This window comes from Puma concolor, chromosome F2 (genome assembly GCF_028749965.1).
Source record: "Puma concolor isolate L17-30 chromosome F2, mPumCon1.1.hap2, whole genome shotgun sequence".
Classification (NCBI taxonomy): Eukaryota; Metazoa; Chordata; class Mammalia; order Carnivora; family Felidae; genus Puma; species Puma concolor.
This window is the reverse complement of record NC_141684.1, coordinates 53859007-53876837: the sequence shown is the minus strand read 5'-3', so window position 1 is coordinate 53876837 and position 17831 is coordinate 53859007. Positions and strand designations below refer to the sequence as shown.

Genomic DNA, 17831 nt, shown 5'->3' with positions numbered 1-17831 from the left:
ATGGATTTAGGGTGTGCCCTGAATCCAATGACACACAGGGAAGGAGAGAGAGATTTGAAACACAGAGACAGAAGAAAAGGCCATGAGCAGACTGACCAGGACAGAAACTGGAGGGCAGCCGTAAGCCAAGGAATAAATACCAAGTTCAGCCAGCGGCCACTTAAGAGAAAAGCGTGGAATGGATTCTTCTTCAGAGCCTCCAGAAGGCTGCCAACACCTTCATTTCATACCTCTGGCCTTCAACACTATAAGATACTAATAAATAATAATAAATCATAAATTTCTGTCACTTTAAGCTACCAAGTTGTGATCATTTGTTATGGCAGCTCTACAAAACTACTAAATGAAGAAACTCATTTTAAAAAATCTTAGGCCTTTCTATGTTTAAAAGAAGGAGTTTATTTCATTATGTAAAATAACATTTCAACTTATTAAGAATTGTCTCTATTTCACTGGATTCTTTTTCTTGGTCACTTAAAAGTTATCATATTTACCAAGGATAGAGGTAACTTTTATACATAATAATAACAGTAATAATTATGATAATATAATAAAAGGCTGAATTATAATGGATAAATAATAGTATAATTATATAATAAAATTATGTAAATTAATTTTTTTCAGAAGTTCATGTAAGAAAAACACTTCCTTTGTTCCTCTGGCTTGATATCCTCTCCTCTTCCCCTACCATTATTCTTTAGAATCACACAATTTCTTTTAGGTGAATACTGAAGGATTTAAGATTTTGATGATAAAATAAATTACTTGATGCTGGTAAATAGCACCCTGTTATGCTTTATTCTGTTTCAGAATTTCAGCAGATTGCTAACTTAGGCTGGTCTTAGGGTTGAGTGCTGTCTGCTTCTGAGCAATCACGTGCTTCAGACCAATCAAAATAACAGAAAGATTTCCTAGAGGGATGAGTAAGACTGCAAGGTCAAAGCCAGGCAGGCTGAGGGCCTGTGATTCAGATCCTGCTGGGTTCCCAGGCTCCCCTGCCCTTCTTTTCCCACAGTTACAGCTGTTTGAACACCACCTGCTGCCTTAGCATTGTCCTGAGGCCACCACAGTTACACATTCACCACATTCTTATAAAGTGGCATTAACTCCAGTGGTTCCCAAGCTTGACTTGCATTTGTAAAACTGCCAACTCGTGTCGGCACCCTAGATTTCTCAATCAGAATTGCCAAGAACCAGACCTAGCAATATGGATTTTTAGAATGTCTCCCAGGTGATTCTACTTCTAAGGCTCGGTAAGGAAGGGCAAAGGCACTAGACCAGCAGTTTCTCAAAGTATGATTCCTGAACCAGCAATGTCACCGTCATTTGGAAACTGGTTAGAAGTGCAAATTCTTGTGCTCCCTCCACGCAAGGCTTGCTGAATCAGATACTCTGGGAAAAGAGCCTAGTAACCTGTGTTTTAACAAGCCTCACAGGTGATTCTCGTGTGTGCTTGAGTTTGAGAACCATGGCCCGCACTTACGCTTACTTCCAAAGAATAGACTGTGGAACGGAAGAAAGAGTGATTTCAGAAGTTTGGTGGACACCAAGTTTTAAGATCATACTTGATATCTTAACCAAGTTAAGTCATACTGACGTCATGTGCCCCCTGACATGACCCAGTGAGAAGACACTTCATCTCTGTGGGTTTCTTTCTAAACACCCATAACCCAATCTAATCATGAGAAAGCAAGAGACATGTGAAGACAAGATTGAGGGACATTCTTCAAAATCACAAGGTTTGAATAACAAGGAAAAACAAACAAAGGTTTGAAACCGTTGCAGATTGGAGGAAACTAAGGAGACAGGATGGCTCAATGCCGACTTGGAGCCTAGAACAGAAAAAAAGACATCAGTGGAAGCACTGGAGAAGTCTGGGCAGTCTACGGTTTAGTGGCCGTATCATAACAACTTTCATTTCTTGATTTTGACAAAGGTATACCATAATATAAGATGTTAATATTAGGGGGAGTCGGATGAATGGTATATAGGAACTCTCTGTACTATATCTGCAACTTCTCTGTAAATCTAAAATTATTCCAAAAAAAATTTTAATGTAAAAATAAATTAAAAAAAAAACAAAAATAAAGTACTGGCCACATATCAGCACACCTGAATCACCTGAAAGTTTGTTAGTAATGAAGATTATCAGAACCCACACCAAATCTGCTGAATCAGAACCTGCATTTTTTCAAGAGATCCTTAGGTGAATTGTTTAATGTCCAATAAAATTTGAAAATTTTACCACAAGCTTGATCTTTACAACAAGCCTGAGATTTAGCATCAGGTCAATCTTGTCTAGGCTTGAGACATACACCAGTTTTGTTTTTTTTTTTCAACGTTTATTTATTTTTGGGACAGAGAGAGACAGAGCATGAACGGGGGAGGAACAGAGAGGGAGACACAGAATCGGAAACAGGCTCCAGGCTCTGAGCCATCAGCCCAGAGCCTGACGCGGGGCTCGAACTCACGGACCGCGAGATCGTGACCTGGCTGAAGTCGGACGCTTAACCGACTGCGCCACCCAGGCGCCCCCATACACCAGTTTTGATTAAGCAAAACTTATTTTTAAGACCCCAGGCTAAATTGTCAACAAAATTCAGATGGCTCAGCTTCTGTGTCCCTCTTTAGGGCTCAGTCCTTACATAGTAACACCTTCAAAAAAAGTAAGCACCCTATCTTGTGTTTGTGAGACATTTTCTTCCTTAACAGACAGGAGTCTTGCCTTTGATCCCTAACTCTGTGCCTGGGCCCCTGCCGCCTTCCACAGACTTCTCTCTTGCTGAAAGTCAACTTGCCTGGCATTTTAAGTATTGCCTCCTACAAGCCTCCTGTGACATCTTTCCATGCACCTCCCATGGTAACTAGTGCTGGGATTTGTACCTGTTGTCACTATAAACTCAAATGCTGTATGCATTTGCCACATTCAACCATGCCTGGAAATATCTAGAGATAGAATGGCATGTGGAGAACTTGCTTTTCTAATAGCTCAACAAAAAGGACAGGACTTCCAGAGACCCTAATGTTAAAAAAAAAAGAAAAAAAGTTCAACCGGATCTGTGATCAGAGGTGATAGGTAGGAGACACTAGAGGCCTAGGAATAAAACTAGGATGGTAAACAATTTCCTCTGTGCCAGGCTTTTTACTTTTGTGTCGTTGAAGTATCAGAAACAAGAATCTACCGATTCTATAAAGACAGTTTCTTGATGGGGTATTATTAACAAAATCCAGTTAGAATGGTGAAAATGGACAGTTCCCCAGACATGTTGACATTGATCTTCTTGTCTTGAGGAAAAGGATTAAAGTGAATTGCTAAAGGCTAAAAGTCAGGAGAAATTACTCCTTGAAGATGTGACTGGCCCAGTCTGCCATAAGGAAACCAGAGCTTCTTGCTGTTTTGTAGGGAAACACAAGGCACTCACCTTGATGCATCGTGGCAAATGTCATCCTCAGGGAACATTGTCTGAATTGGACCGTGGCACGTGGATTTTTTCAGGAAAGAGGTGCGTCAGCACCCAAATTATTTGAGAGCAGCTGAGACAAGCCTGTAATGACCTGAAAGTTAGAACCAACCTGGTGAGTGGGGTGTGGGGAGAAGTTTATGGGATTCCATGCCTCCTCGCTGAGCCGTAAAAGAGCTCTGGATGGGGCTAGATGCTCCCACAAGTCTACGGGTGGCAGGTAAGTCATGGATCACTAATATGCAATTCTCTGGGCATGCTGACTGTGCCCAAGTTGCAATAACCTGGAAACCTGCATTTGAGCCAACACACTGTACTCCACAAATGCACCCATTTCTAATGTTTTTGTGTGTCTTATTTCTTTTAATCTTCACTTTTGAAAAACTCTAATTTTGTTGCTGATGAAGTAAGAAGACATTTCCCCACATTGTGATCAGGACAGACAGGAGATTATGGTCTTTTACAACATCAGTGACTAAAGCAGTTGCACAACCAGGGGAGGGAGGGAGGAGGGTTACCTGAGAGCATTGACTCCTTGCTGCAGTGGAGAAAGCCAACTGCACCCAAAGGTGCACAGGGTTGACTTCAGTATCAACTGTAGGAAGAAAATCTACTCCAACAAAATAATCTACAGAATAATCTAATATCATCTCCAATTAAGATATTCAACTTTAGGGTGCCTGGGTGGCTCAGTTGGGTAAGCATCCGACTTTAGCTCAGGTCATGGTCTCACAGTTTGTGAGTTCAAGCCCCACATCAGGCTCTGTGCTGACAGCTCAGAACCTGGAGCCCACTTCAGATTCTGTCTTCCTCTCTCTCTCTGCCCCTCCCCTGCTCATGCCCTGTCTCTCTCTCTCTCTCTCTCTCTCTCTCTCTCTCTCTAAAAAATAAACATTAAAAATTTTTTAAAATAAAGATATTTTGACACTTTAGAGTCTAAAAATTACAATGAAATATTCAGTAATATAAAAATACATATTGTCATAGAAGGCAGAACATTTACATCTTTGGCTTTGTGATCATAAGTGTATGTTATGAAACTAATTAGCTCTAGGCGAGGCGTTATGTGAGTAATTTATTCTCCTCACATTAACATCAACTGTGAAATCTAAAGTGAGTGATGACATTCCAGGAACAATTACATGTGATAATTCTTCAGCAGGTTTGGGCAATGTAGGGTAGCTCTCATAAGGGAAAACATCATCTCACACTATTTTAATGATGATGATGGCTCTCCTGAAAAAGAACTTAAGGGAGAATATGGGAGTTTAGTGCCTGGGCCCTGGTTCAAGTCAAAGTGAAAACGAAAAGCAAACACTATTGTGAAATTAATTTAAGGGATTATTGGCAATAGATGAGAAATTATGTTTCAGGGCTGTCTAGAAACAAGCACCAACAATTTTGAAAAACAATGAGATTTGCTCATTCATTTATTTATGGATACATAAAATTACACTCTGATCAAAAATATTTAAAAACTGCATAAAAAATGACTAGAATTAAATGCACTAATAGTGAGTGTCTGAGATGATAGAACTACGGGCAAGTTCCTTTTTTCTTTCTTCCTACTTTTCAACAATTTCAACTTGTCTGGAATTGTTCTATAATTAAAAGAATAAACTCTGTTTAAAAAAATAAACCACAGGGGTGCCTGGGTGGCTCAGGTGGTTGAGGATCCAACTTTGGCTCAGGTTGTGATCTCACAGTTCATGAGTTTGAGCCCCGAGTTGGGCTCTGTGCTGACAGCTCAGAGCCTGGAGCCTGCTTTGGATTCTATGTCTCCTCCCTCTCTGCCCCTGTCCTGCTTGTGTTCTCTCTCCTCTCTCTCTCTCTCTCTCTCTCTCTCAAGAATAAACATCAAAAAAATTAAAAATAAATAAAAATAAAAATAAAATATAAGCCACAGAAGGGCAAATACTATGTGATTCTACTCATATGAAGTATCTAAAGTGGTAAAAATCACGAAAACAAATAGAGAGGCAGTTGCAGAGGGCTGGGGGATGATGGAGAGTTTCCGTGTTGGGGGAGGTGGGTATAGAGTTGCGGATTTGCAAGATGACAAAGTTCCGTGAGTATCCTGAACACGGCCGAACTGTACACTTAAGAAGGGTTAAGATGATAAGCTTCGGTATGTGTAAATAACACCATACTCTGTGTAAAATGATAATAAAAAGATAACAGTTTAAAAACAAAATACTTTTCATCAACGGCACGGGAGACCAATAAGAAATGGCACAGAAGTCAGAAATTAGTCTGATGCAGACCATGCAAAATATAGGGTACACAGGAAGGGAAAACAGAGATGTGAGTTCAACTTAAGGAGCCAGTGTTTGTAGGATAGCCAGTGTGGGTTTTTTAATGTTGTATGAATTTATTCTTGAGAGGGAGAGATTAAGAGCATGTGTGAGCAGGGGAGGGGCAGAGAGAGAGGGAGAGAGAGAATCCCAAGCAGGCCCTTGAACTCACGGACTGTGAAATCATGACCTGAGCAGAAATCAATAGTCGGACACTTAACTGACTGAGCCACCCAGGTACCCCCGAATGCACACTTTGGCTGACGTGGAAGAGGCCACTCAAGATTAGAGTGTGAAGTAAAAGGAATAGGTGCAGAGATATATGAAAAACTAACATATAAACACAACCAGTGGGGTGAGAAAAGCGGAGTGTCTGAGTTTCCCAAGGCTGCCACAAACTTATTCCCTCAGAGTTCCGGAGGCAAGAGGTCTGAAATCAAGGTGTGGCAAGAACGTGCTCCCTCCACAAGCTCTAGCAGGGAATCCTTCCCTGCCACTTTAAGTTTCTGGTGGCTCTAGGCTTTCCTAGAAGGAAAGGCCTAGCCTTTTCCTAGGCTTTGTGGCCACATCATTCCTCTCTCTGCCTCCATCATCCCATGGCGTTTCCCCCTGCATGCACGTCTTTTCCTCTTCTCTTGTAAGGAAATTTGTCATTGGATCTAGAGCTCACCTGGATAATCTAGGATGATCTTGGCTCAAAATCCTTAACTACCTCTGCACAACCCTTTTCCAATAATATCACATTTCCAGGTCCCAGGGATTAGGATGTGGATGTATCTTTGGGCAGGTGGGGCGGGGGGACCATTCAACCCACTCTAGGGAAAAGGTCTGAAAATTGTAAGAACTGTGCCCATATAAGATCCATATAGTGAGAGATTCATATATGTGATCCATATAGGATCTCTATATGTGTCAGGCAATGAGAAGACCTACACTGGGAAAAAAAAAAAAACCCGCTTAAGTTTGTGTACCATACCTCTCCCCAAATTCATTTCACATTCTCTTCCCCTAGTATGACGTGAAGATGAGTAAGATCCAATCCCAGCCCCCATGAAGTCCAGTGCGGGGAGAAAAGCATATAATCAAAATAAGTGTAATGTGCTGTTTAAGTGCCACAATAGAAAAATGTTCAAAGTATTTAGAAGCCCAGTGAGAGGTAAAAGTAATTTTCTGCAGGATCAAAGAAGATCTTACTAAGTGGAAACTGGCACACACACATACAAAAGTGGTGGTGGTGGTGGTTATTCTGGGAAGGGATTTCATGAGCAATGGTTTACAGGCCAGGAAGTGTTTATGGATTATCAGGGAAGAGTGAAAAGTTGGGTAACCCCAGAGGGTAAGGTCTAGGGCAAAAACGAATAAGAAGTTATGTAGCAGCCGGAACTGTGGACAGAAAATCTTTATCTTTACCTTCGTGTCCCATTCTAATCAAGATCTGGAAAATTGAAGGGATTCCCCGGTGTGGGGAAGGAAAGAAGACCGCTAGTTACCACGGAGCTTCTGGGAATCGGTTGGGGCTCTATGAGTTGAGACTGATTCGCTGTGAGCACAGGCTTTCAAAAGATGTCTGAAAGAACAGCGTGACCTAGATGGCAGGGGGCACTAGAAATAAGGCGCACCCTCAGAAGGAAGGCTGTTGCAGAAAATCCGAGAGGAGGTGGTGAAGAGCGGAACGGTGCAAAAGCTGTGGGGAGGAGCAACAGGTTGGATATGGAAAGGGGGCTCCAGCGGAGGCAAGAGGCAAAGGTCACCTCTGGACCAGTCAGCTCGGGCGGATGGACGAAGAGCAATACAACTGAGAGAAGAAATGGAGAGATGGAGTTCATAGTCCCTCGCCCAAGATTTCAAATCTAAACAGCTCTGAAAATCTAACATTTAGTAAATAAGTCTGGTGTAGCTCACCCGGTGGTAAGCCTGACCTGAATTAACATAAGACTGTTTGTAACCCTTGCATATCTTCCTTAGAGTCAATACGCACAGTTTGCTAAAGAAATACTGTATTTGATTATGGGGTGTTGTCCCCATAACATATGGCACAGGCCTTGTGTTACCTTTCCCAGACCTGATAAATGTCTAACACCAGATATTTTTTTTAGGGCCTAAGGGCTTTAGATAAGTAATTTTACACCGATAACGAAACCAGTCTGAATTTGCATTTGAGGTGTTCAAAATGAAAAGTCCTGTGAAGAGCAAGTATACACAAATGAATACAGGCGTGTGGGGGAAAATATTTCCCAGTGAACTCGAACCATTTCCACATAGTGGGAATTTTAAATAAAATGCCAGAAGAAGCCGGAAAAAAATTCTCCTCACAGAGGAGTATTCTTAGTTAACTGTAACATGTTGGAACAAATTCCACAGTAAGGCCAAAATTTGAGATCTAATATATGTACTAGCACCGCGTACAGATTTTCCGATGCATTTCTCATCTAAGCAGACCTCTCTGAGAGAATGTCAACAGAGAAGCTCTATGTACTTTATTATCTGTGCTTTATGTTTCCGCCTAGCTATTCTTGAATGGAACCAGCCTGCTGACATGGGTAGCCGCCTGTCTTCACACGTCCTCCTGGCGTCTCTGACTATTCTTTTGAAGGCAGGCCCTTGGAGTACAGCATTTTTCCTCTGGCCATTTTACTTGTTCAGACACACTTACAAGAGTTATTTGCAAAAACTCACTTGTTCCCTTCACATTTATTTTCTGAGTAATGTGAATGAGAAGGGAGAAAAAGAAATCCGAATTGCCATGCTTCGTATCCAGAGAGGACAATGGTGGAAGTTGAGACGTTGCCAAGAATTTAGAAATAGAAATGGTCCTTTGCCAGCTCACAAATAGTCCCGACACCTGGCCCAGGTTTAATTTCATCAGGTGTGGAAGAACATGGTATCAGAGCACGTGTACATATGCACGCATGCCTCAGATGACCGAAGGAACCACTGAGGTGCTGTTCCTTCCGTCCCGCTGGCATTTCTTCCCTCCCCCGTTAGTCTTAGCACTACACAATGGTCTGTGAGGTCTCTGGGATTCAATGCAAATCAAACACGTAAGTAAGGTTTGGGACCAGATGAGTTCATTTGATCATATTCCAGTTTCTTAATTGCTATGCATTCATTTTAATGGGAGAGAATGCACATGAATTAAAACTCCTCTTCTTTTTCATTCTGCACGTACTGGCAGAAATATCCTGAATACATAATTGCAACATATCCTGTGATTAACATTAACCGACTTATCTCTGCCCCAGAGTAGGGCAGTGCAATCCACAAAGCCAACAATTAAAATGAGACAGTGTCACCTTTTAGGCCTAGTTTAAACTACTCAGTAATGTATCCATCACTTAATTTTTTATATCTCATTAGTTCACTCAATACATATCTCACATGCACTTTGTTATTGTGCTCACAAGCATCCCTGCCAGTGTCAGAAATAGGGTAAGGACACAAACTTTTGAAGGGAAGGGAGTTAATATTTGATGAGCACCTACTATGTGCCAAATACCTTATTTTATCATCTAATTTATTCTCCCAGACTACCCCCATCAATATAGGTACTATTATCCCCATTTTATAAACATGGGAAACAGAGTGAGAGAAGGGAAAGAACTTTCACAGAGCTCGTATAGTTCAAAAACGGTAAAAACAAGATTCATCCTATCAAATATTTACAGACCACTTGCCATGTGTCTGACACTGCCCTGGGATATACAGTGCTACAAAGCAGACAAAGGTCCTTCCCTCTTATCTCTTTCCACTGTAACTGTGGTCCTCAACCCTGGTGATTCCACTAGAATCACCTGGAGAGCTTCTGTAACATACTGGTGCCAATGTTCACTCCTGGTAAGTAAGTCAGAATCTCTGGAAATGAAGCCTGAGCTTAAGGATTTTTTTTTTTTTTTGAAAGCTCAACCAAGTGATTCTTTTTTTAAAAAAAATTTTTTTCCGACGTTTATTTGTTTTCAAGAGAGAGAGGCAGAGTGCTACCAGGGGAGGGACAGAGAGAGAAGGAGACACAGAACATGAAGCAGGCTTCAGGCTCCGAACTGTCAGCATAGAGCCGAGCTGTCAGCACAGAGCCTCACATGGGGCTCAAACCCACGAACCGTGAGATCGTGACCTGAGCCAAAGTCGGACACTCAACCGACTGAGCCACCCAGGCGCCCCTCAACCAAGTGATTCTAAAGTACATCCAGGATTGAGAACCTTTTCCATTTATTACATTATGCTGTATACAAGGTTACCACCCTCAAAACACTTACCCTGTATAGAAGTTAGAGAAAAATTCATACAAATATAATATACTTGGAAAACAATTTTAAGATCATGCATAAGGAAATGTGAAATTGTGTGGTATATACTTACAGTATTGGGGAGTAGCCTGGATGGCTCAGTTGGTTAAGCATCCGACTTTTGGTTTTCGGCTCAGGTCATGATCTCATGGTTTCATGAGATCAAGCCCTTCACTGGGCTCTGTGCTAACAGCAATTTACTTTTGGAATTGGAATGGTGTCATGGGCTGAACTGTGTCCCCCCAAAATTCATATGTTGAAATTCTAACCGTTGTATCTCAAAATGTAACTGTAGGTGGAGGGGGGCCTTTAATAAGATAATGAAATTAAGATGAAGCCTTAGAGTGAACCCTGAGCCTACCTGACTGGTGTCCTTGTGAAAAGAGGAAACTTGGGCACACAAACTGACACGAGGGGTGCACACACATAGAGAAGCGATTAAGTGAGCACACAGCAAGATGGCAGCCACCTAGAAACCAAAAGAAGAGAGGCGTCAGGAGAAACCAACCCTGCTGACAGGGTTGATCTTGGGCTTCTGGTCTCCAGAACTACAAGAAAATGAGTTTCTGTTGTTTAAGCCACCCAGCCCGTAGAGTTTTTTATGGCAGCCCTAGTAAACTGATACAGATGGGTTCATAGAAGTCTAGTATCACAGTAAAGAAAATATGGGGAAACCACTATACTTTTGCAAACGTTTGACCAGAGTCATGCTTCTCAAACTTTGGTGTATATCAGAATCATTTACAGAATTTGGTAAAATGCAGGTACCCACGTCCTATGCTACTTCCACAAGTTTGGCCCACGCGATTCTTTGTTTCTGGTGATTCTGATACACACCACAGTTTGAGAACCATTAGATCAGATAATGGAGGACATCACTGGCAGGTGAATAAGTGGTTGTTACTAGGGACAAATAGAGGCTAAAATGAGTGTGATACATACAGATGGGAGTGATGATATTAAGGAAATCTGCATAATTAGAACAGAAAGCCTGGTGGTTAATTTTATGTGTCAACATAGCTAGGACATGGTGCCCAGATAAATGGTCAAACATTATCCTGGATGTGTCTGAAGGTATTGTTTCACATGAGGTTGACATTTAAATTGGTAAACTTTGAGGAAAATAAATAATATCAGTGGCCTCACCCAATTGGTTGAAGACCTGAGTAGAACAGTTGGATGTCTCCAAACAAAAAGGAATTCTGCCAGCAGATGGCCTTTGAGATGATAGATGATAGATAGATAGATAGATAGATAGATAGATAGATAGATAGATAGCTATAGATACATAGATGATAGATAGATAGATAGATAGATAGATATACATAGATGGTAGATGATAGATGATAGATAGATAGATAGATAGATAGATATACATAGATGATAGATGATAGATAGATAGATAGATAGATAGATAGATAGATAGATATAGATGATAGATGATAGATAGATAGATAGATAGATAGATGATAGATAGATATAGAAATATACACACATACATGCATACACTCATACTCGCATCTTGTTGGTTCTGTTTTTCTGGAGAACCCTGACTAATACAAGAGTAAGGTGACAGACCTGACGGGAAGGCCTTGATGAGCAAGCTAGAGTTTGGCCATTATCTGATTGTGACTATAGACATTTTCAGATAAACCAGGTGAGGCTTCAGACCACAGAGTTTGCCTTTGGCACCTACCAAAAGAACAAACAACAGTATAGAGAATGGGTTAATCCATACTGTCCTTTTCTCTTTGATGCCACAGAAAGGGGAGCAGCAATTCAGAAACATGAAACTTGTTAGAACAATATTTAAAAGGCTGCCAAACTGATTCTCTGTGGTTGTGACAAGGAATCACCAATATATTACAGGGATAAAGTGGAAGAAAGCAACAGGGTGATGATAAATGAGGCCGTGGGCTTAAAATTTTTGATGTAGGTAACAAGCCCATGTTCTGGTGTCATCTGCTGAGATTTCTTGAATCTGTTCTCTTGTGATGTAGTAACCATGAAAAATACCCCAGAATAAAACAAATCAAGTTAGACTTCAAGGATTCAAATGAGAACCACTAGAAATTTTATATCCTACCGTTCTAACTTGGCTTTCAAAGCCTTCTGCTGACGTGCGTCTTGTGTCTCTATTGCTGTTGGAAGGATGGGATAAATGCTACATTATTTGTTTTTAAAATGCTGTTGAAATCATCTGTGCTTATCGTACCCTTGTTGTAGCTATGTAGTTTTCTCAGTTCTAGACCAGTCTAGACATTCTTTTTAATTTGTCTAAAATTGGTCCATCTCCAGTTTTACTACATCTGTACTGAGAGGCCACCACACTCTTTCATATATTCTTTCATTCTATTCAACATTTATTAAATAAATATGTATTGAGTACCTACCCTAAGCTCCACACAGTGATAGATATTTCAAATATAGTGTTCAACAAGACAAAAGATATAATCTTATTATAATCTTTGGTAGCTTATAAAACTATATCTTAAAAGGCAAAAAATAAGGAGAAATGTTCCAAAGGATACTGACCCAAACATCTGATGGGATTGCATTGGCTTGCAAATGGATGGGGGGTTTCCCTTGTGCATGCTCAATTTCTAGAAATTTCAGGGAGCAGAATTTTCATGAGTGGAGATTCCAATAGACATAAAATTATTTTCCAGGAGACATGCAATGGGAAAGAGTTTAAAGGTTTCCTCCTTCCTCACTCCCACCTTCTCCTCTCTCTCATTTAACAAGTATGTTTGGATCTATACTATGGACAAGGTTGGGCAAGGATATGGTGAGTGAAAACTGTCTTTGCCACCTTAGAGCTTACAATATAGTAGGGAGTAAGGCAGGAATAAAAAAAAAAGTCATACAGATGAATGCAAACTCTAACAATAAGTGCAATGAATGAAAGGCACATAGAAATGACAGGGGAGGGGCACCTGGGTGTCTCAGTCAGGTTGAGCATCCAACTCTTAATTTCAGCTCAGGTCATGATCTTGTGGTTCATGAGATCGGGCTCTGCATCGGACTCTGTGCTCACAGTGCAGACAGAGCCTGCTTGGGATTCTCTCTCTCTCTCTGCCCTCCCCTGCTCATTCTCTCTCTCTCTCTCTCTCTCTCTCTCTCTCAAAATAAATAAATAAACACTTAGAAAGAAAGAAAGAAAGAAAGAAAGAAAGAAAGAAAGAAAGAAAGAGGGAGAGAAAGAGAGAGAGAGAGAGAGAAAGAGAGAAAGAAAGAAAGAAAGAAAGAAAGAAAGAAAGAAAGAAAGAAAGAAAGAAGAAAGAGAGAAATGGCAGGGGACCTCACTTAGCTAGAGAATGAGAGAAGGCTCTATTCTTATTTATGGAAAACCATCAAGTTCTATTTATGCAGTTGCTCAAGAATAGTCTTCACTTAGTCTCAGTCAGTGTTGGGAATGATTCCTTTCTCTAAAATGCTGTATTAAATACCCCCAAACAGGTGCTTTTTTTATTTTTGTGGCCACACAACTCTATTACCTGATTGTGAGGATGGAAATCTTCCCCTTGAGTAGGTAAATAGTGTCTGAGTTAATAGTAGATCCCCCATTAAGCAAAAATAGAGACAACCAAGATGTTCTCGGCTATGATAACATTAAATATCTCCCTTCTGGGTGCAGAATCCAAGTTGTCGCTGTCTATCCATTCCACATGTTTATCTTATGGACTACAGCAATGGTTCCCATTGGAATCATCTAGGCTCCTCAAATACTGCTCCCTGAGTACCATCCCCCAGAGATTCATATTGGTCCAATATAACTGGGTTTTACAAAGCTCTCCAATTGATTTTATCGTGAATCTATGATTAAGAACCACCGGGCAACTATGATCTCTGTCTGAAAATGACTGTTATTATAAAAATAGCCTACATTTTCTGATGTCTGAAATGGTCTTGCCTGTATTCTCAAAGTTTTGCACTCTCCAAGTATTTGACTCATAGAAGAGAGTTCCAGCATTCCCAGAATTCAAGAAGCCTTCTATGTCAATCAAATGTTAGTGGTCACGGTTGCTTAAAACCGTTCAGAGACTAAAAACTTGTTTTAGGAAAGTAGGAAGGGTCTTGAGGCAGAGAACATTTGGGGTACACTGTGAAATACTGTGTTTGGGTCTGAAAATTATCTGAAGACTAGGCCTTGTGATAGAAAGTCTATTGGGGATGTATATTGAAGCTTATTTTGCTCAGACACTCAAAGCAAAATAAAAATTTGCAACTATGATGACTATAAATTTCTGGCTAAAATGCCAGGAAATTACCAGAGGAGAGATGGTGAGGGAGTGATGAGTTAAGTAGGTGATGGGGATTAAGGAGTGCCCTTGTGATGACCCCTGGGTGCTGCATGGAAGTATTGAAATACCGTATTGTTCACTTAAAACTAATATTACACTGTATGTCAACGAAAATTGAAATAAAGACTTAAAATTAAATAAAACAAAATGTGCCAAGAACTCAAATGAGCAGTTCAAATTCTATAATCCATGGGAATTGATCTGAGAGAGACAGGAATGCAATATGATCAGGAAAGCTTCCTGAAGATGCAGATCAGATAGGCCTTCACTGGTAAACAGGGTTTTGTCTGGTAGAGAGGAGAGGAGGCAGGGAGTGTGGGAAATATTACATAAAGAGGTAAGAGCATGGAATAATGGCGTGAAGTTGGAAATAAGCATCAGTTTCAAGAAACAGTGAGACAACTGGCCAGCTGAAGTGTAGGTGTGATGTTATAGAAACCTGGGAAAGATGGGGCACCTCAGTGGCTCGGTTGAGTGTCCAACTTTGGCTCAGGCCATGATCTCATGGTTCATGAGTTCAAGCCCCAAGCTGGGCTCTATGCTTACAGCTCATAGCCTGGAGCCTGCTTCTGATTCTGTGGATTCTGTGTCTCCCTCTCTCTCTCTGCCCTTCTTCCACTCTTGCTCTGTCTGTGTCAAAAAAATAAATAAACATTAAAAAAAAATCCTGGGGAAAAAATGCATTAGTCCAATGGTACCAGACTGGGGAGCTCTTTTAATTCCAGGTATAAGCATTTATACTTTAATTTCTAACAATGAGGACCCTGAAGTTCTTCAGCAGGCATAAGATGGCATTTTATGAATATCAACTTGTTGGCAGGTGCAGAGTGGGAGGGGAAGATTAACGAAAAAGATCAGATAGGATGGTTTGGCAATGACTTACCTGTAAGGTCAAGAGAGTTTGGGTTTTCCTGATGACTGTGCAAAGAAAAACAATGGGATGTATGAAAGAGGTAGTTTGGAATAAGAATCAACAATAATTGGTCATTGACTATATGTAGGTGGCAAAAAAAAAAAAAAAAGTGAGTCAAAATTATTCTGAGGTTTTAAGCCTGAAGGATTTTTAAAATCCCTGGGAAGTTTTGTAGATACTGGGATCTTTGGGCTGTTGTTATAACAGGAACAGAATAACCAATTCTGGCAGTTGTCTCTGCAGAAGGATAAGCACACCCTTGGTGTATTTCATCCATCTCAGAGTGAGTTTTTCTACACCTTCTTAGAACTAACACTGAAAATATTTTTGTCAGGCCAGATTATCTCATAACAAGAATGGTTTGATGCCCTACCCATAGGCAATGTGGAGAATTCCAATTTATGGAGCAGATTTTCCCTAAAACCTATACATTAAGACAGTACAGTATTCATTTGCTAGGGCTTCCCTAACAAAATATCAGAATGAGTGGCTTAAACAACATAAATTTAGTTTGTCACAGTTCTGGAAGCTGGAAGTCCAAGATAAAGATGTTGGCAGGCTTGCCGACTGTAGTCTTTCCACTGTGTCTTCATGTGACCTCTCTGTGTGTAAGTATCTTTGGCGATGCTTCCTCTTATAAGGACATCAGTCTGCAATCAGGGCCCATCCATATGACTTCATTTAACTATAATCACCTCTTTGAAGGCCGTATCTCTAAATGGAGTCCCATTCTGAGGTTTACCGGAGGCATGGATTTCAGCATATAAAAATGTTGGGGTGGAGGGACCAGAATTTAGTCCATAATAGGCAGCATGTTCTCTAACCAGTATTCTTTTGGAGATACCCAATATTTAGGAATCAGAAGTTAGGTATTTCTGGGAGGTATGTTCAAAGTCAAGGGAATATCTCACCTCTTCCACAAAGCAGATGAAATCAATCTATCATTTAAATTTTATGAATGATACAAAATAGAAATGGAAAATGCGTTATGCAACTAAATTATTCTTTTTTATCTCCCTATGATCATTCTACATGTTTTGGATAAGAGAGGGCGAAAAAGCATTTCCCAGCTCACCAAATCATTTCTGTCTATGTCCATGAAGTTTTCTACCTTCCCTATTCCATCTGGGTTGCTGGCCCTCCAAAAATCCATTTCATTCACTTATTTATGTTTTTATTCATTGATTCATGTAACATCAATATGTGAGTGTCTACTCTGGACCCCTCAGGTGCTAGGTCCTAGAATACAATAGAGAACAAGGCGATCAAAAGTCCTGTGATACAGCTCTTATAAGGCACTATGGGACACAGACAAACAAACAGACATTAGCAGTAATCTGAGGTAAACTCGAGGAGAGGTCTGAAGTGCTAGGGAAGCTCAACACAGAGGCACTTAACCAATCCATGGGATTACTCAGAAAAGGCTCCCCTGAGAAAACGACATTTAAGCAGTACCTGAAGGATGAACATCCAGAATAGCAAGAATAAAAGAAAGCAAGGAGGCGGACTCCAGGCACAGAGAACGACAAGCACAAGTGCTCTGGTGTGAGGAAGAGAGCAAGGCCCCTGAGCAGAGCTGGAAGAAGTCCAGAATGAAGGAGTAGGTAGTGCAGCTCTTGCAGACCAGGCAAGAAGAAGGGGTCAAGGAAGAAGGTGGGGTTTGAAGGAAATTAGATGGTAACCCTGGGGCACTTGGAAGCTGTTGAAGGGATTTAAATTGAGCAATGATTTGGTCAGATTAGGATTTTAATGAATTCACTCTGGCTTCTACCATGGGGCGGAGCTGGAGGCAGGATGAAAGGAGACAAGTTTAGAAGGCTTGTTGAAGGTATTTAAAGGAGATAATGCTTGGAACTAAGGAAACCATAGTGAGGTTAAAAAACAAAAAACTGTGATTTGTGAAAAATATAAGAATTCTGGGGATCGATGCTTCATTTAGGTTCCCTAGAAGACAGTGATTTTCTTTTTTGTCTTGTTCACTGATATATCCCAAATGCATCCTCTAAGCTTCTTGAGGACAGTAAAGATAATGAGCAGGGAATGTTGGGTTAGCTAGACAGCACTGACTATATTCTCTGACTGGTTGTTACAACAATGGAATTCATTTTGAAAGCTTTTGTGTGCCAACTGCTGTACTGGGTGCCTTGCATACACAGTCTTATTTGGTCCTCATGAAAAATGTAAAGAAGAGAAACCAAGAATCAGAGATTTGGGGTACACAGTCCATAAATGGTAGAGGGAAGATCTGAACTCAGGCCTGTCTGATCCCAAAGCCCCGTCCTCTTCCCCTTCTGATCTGTTGAAATCCAACCTTATACTCCTCTCTCAATAATAGGCTGGAAAATCATTTTTTCTAAGGGGGCACTTTCTACTTGTTCAAGGGCTGGCAAACTAGTCAACTTGCCTTGCCTCCCTCCTGATTTGCCATCTGCGGGCACTAAGCCTCACCAAGTCCCCTGGGCTGAGGGGAAGAACCAGTCTGAGACAAAATCTCACGTATAGTGGTCCTGTCCCACAGCCTGTTTCTCCTACAGAGTTTGAGGTGGAATGAGGTCAGGGCAAACACTTTCATGTTT

General features: G+C 40.8%; 1 protein-coding gene and 1 long non-coding RNA gene across 12 annotated transcripts in view; one reads left to right on the top strand and one right to left on the bottom strand.

Moving 5' to 3' along the window:
• LOC147572019 (uncharacterized) overlaps window positions 1-17831 on the top strand; it is a 270675-nt gene that overhangs the window by 225220 nt on the left and 27624 nt on the right. The window lies entirely within an intron of this gene.
• Window positions 1-17831, bottom strand: part of FABP12 (fatty acid binding protein 12) — a 63302-nt gene that overhangs the window by 21859 nt on the left and 23612 nt on the right. For 2 of the 11 annotated variants that reach the window (XM_086695932.1, XM_086695933.1), the window contains exons 1-3: window positions 14889-15075; window positions 10400-10507; window positions 3423-3555 (exon numbers count right to left, since the gene is read on the bottom strand). The exons of 1 other annotated variant lie outside the window; for it this stretch is intronic. The gene's annotated coding sequence lies outside the window, so the exon portion shown is untranslated. Of the gene's footprint in view, window positions 1-3422; window positions 3556-10399; window positions 10508-14781; window positions 15078-17831 lie in introns of those variants that run through there. 8 more of the 11 variants (XR_015247006.1, XM_086695936.1, XM_086695928.1 and 5 more) reach the window with 8 other exon arrangements.